The sequence below is a fragment of the Echiichthys vipera genome, assembly GCF_963691815.1.
Source record: "Echiichthys vipera genome assembly, chromosome: Y".
NCBI lineage: Eukaryota > Metazoa > Chordata > Actinopteri > Perciformes > Trachinidae > Echiichthys > Echiichthys vipera.
In genome coordinates, this window is record NC_139849.1 from 14742613 (window position 1) to 14745140 (window position 2528).

Consider the following 2528-nt stretch of genomic DNA (forward strand, 5'->3'; position numbering starts at 1 on the left):
CTGAAGAACCTGACGAACGTGCACCACATGTCCACTCAAGTCCCCCCTCCCCTACCGGACCTAGACAAACATGAACACACATACACAAGCAGGGATAGACAGACAAAGGGAGACAAACTCAAACAAAACGGCAGAGAGGAGGGTACTGACAGAACCAGGGGTCCGTTTAACAAAGCAGGTTTCGTGAAAACTCTGAGTCTGTTAACCCTGAAATGAGAGAAACTCTTAGTTTTCCGTTTCACAAAGGGAGGTAACTCAAACCAGAGAGAGAGGGGTAACTCTAGCCTGTTTCACAAAGAGAAGTCACTTAACCTCTCGGTCAGTTACCATGGTAACATGCTCTCTGAAACTAACCTGGTCCCGACCAGGTTAGTTTCAGAAAACCCTGAGTTTCTCTCTGTCTCCGCCCTCTTTCAGCCACACACAGTGTTTGATTTCCCCATTCATTCAGTTAGCAGGCGAGTTTTGGCGTAGTATAGTTCTGTTGTCAGTTTTTTCATTAAATCATTGCAAAATCAGTCATTAGAAGTTATATTAGGTGGCGACTATTTCACTACCATGGCATGTCCTATTAATAATGATCACGTGGATGAAAGTGCAGCAATACTGCGCAGAGAATTAAATATTCGTCGGGAGATGATTATCAAACTATTGATTATAGATGTTCTTGCATTTCCAGACAATTCTCTTTTTGAGAGGTACCATTTCATATCACAGCAGATGTTGTGTGTTGCGCTGCGTTTTTTTGCAAAAGGGAGTTTTTTTATATAAAAAAACGTATAAAAAATAGTCAGTAGGCCTACATTAGAAGTTATATTAGGTGGTGACTATTTCACTACCATGGCATGTCCTTTTGATAACGATCCCATGGATGAAGGTGCGGCATTACTGCACAGAGAATTAAATATTCGTCGGGAGATGATTATCAGACCGCGCATAGACGTCCTTAATATACTGCAGCCATAATTACAAAATAAATTAAATGGATCTTTGAGCCAGTTGAATGTATCTGACTCAGCGTTTCCTAAATATAATCCCAGCTTTTCTTGCAATTCATAGGTTCAAAAGTGTGTGCTTTTAATTGGGTTACCGGTATATAAACTACTCCTATACAGCCTTCTGATCCAGAATATCATCTATAATGCGAGGGATGCATTTCACGGCAGGGGTGCTGAATACGGCACAACACCGTTTCAAGTCACAGTCCATCATTTACATACACAGCCTCATCCGTCCTTACATTTCCAACATTAAAAACCAAAGTCATGCTCTCACATCCCAGCAGATAGTGTGTTGCGCTGCGTTTTTTGCAAATGGGAGCTTTTTATACAATATATAAAACAGCCACTTACGGTAATATTTACTTTAGAATGTAAAACCTGCTCAAAATGCGGCGTCACCATGAGATTGTGCCGATGCTTTACCTGTTTGAACAATGTTTTTATGTTTCATCTTAAGCTGCTGCCAAGTGCGCTTCTCCCCCGTGGGAAGCACCTAAATTAAATAAATTAATAGACTCCCACTCAAGCAGTTCCCCCTATGATATTACTGTGATTGCAAAGGACTACATTTAAACTTACGCACTGACCCGAGGAGCAATGTTTTCCCACACCGTCTCCCTGTCTTTAGCTGCTGCAGTGGTGTTACACTTTCGGCGAAAACATGCTCAAACTCTCCGTATGAGCGCATTAATATTTACAGTTCCAGTGGTAGCGTAGCCCTCCACTTCCCCGTTGCTATGGTGACTCGTCGAATCAGAGCTCCATTGATGCTGTCTTTTTTTACTTGTGGTGCACGCGCTTAACTCCAGGTAAAACTACTCTGAGTTGATCAACCTAACGCAAATCTGCTGTTCTGGAACCGAAAACTCAGAGTTTCCTATCTCAGAGTAGAACAACTCAGAGTTCAGGGTTAGACTCAGAGTTTGTTGAACCTGCTTTGTGAAACGGACCCCAGGTCTTGACATTTTTTATGTTAAGAGTTCGACTCCTTCAGGATTTAAGTGGAAAACACACACCTAGTCCATGGCTACCATGATCAGGTTAATTCTGTGTCCTGCTGCCCCACCCTTCTTTTTGAAAACCTTCATCAGTTGGCTGGAGTAATGATCAAGTTGAGCCATAAAGGTTGACAGCAGGGGGATGGTGGTAATGCGAATGAACTCTGAATTTACCTGAAACCGATTGAGTCAGAATCTCAGATGAAGCTTAAAATGATCTCACGTCACTTTCACCTGGTCACATATTATGGACATGTAATCATGTCTGCTATTGGCTCTAACTTCTGAAGTGGTGGGTTAGTTCAATTCAATTCAATTCAATTCAATTCTATTTATAGTGTTGAATCATAACAAAAGTTATCTCAGGACACTTTACAGAGTAGGTAAAGACCACACTCAATGACTTATTTATGATTTACATAGACCCAACAATGCCTCTGTAGAGTACGGTGGCAACGAAAACCTTCCCTTTAACAGGCAGGAACGTCGGACAGACCCAGCTCTGTGGAGGACGCCCATCTGTCTTGAC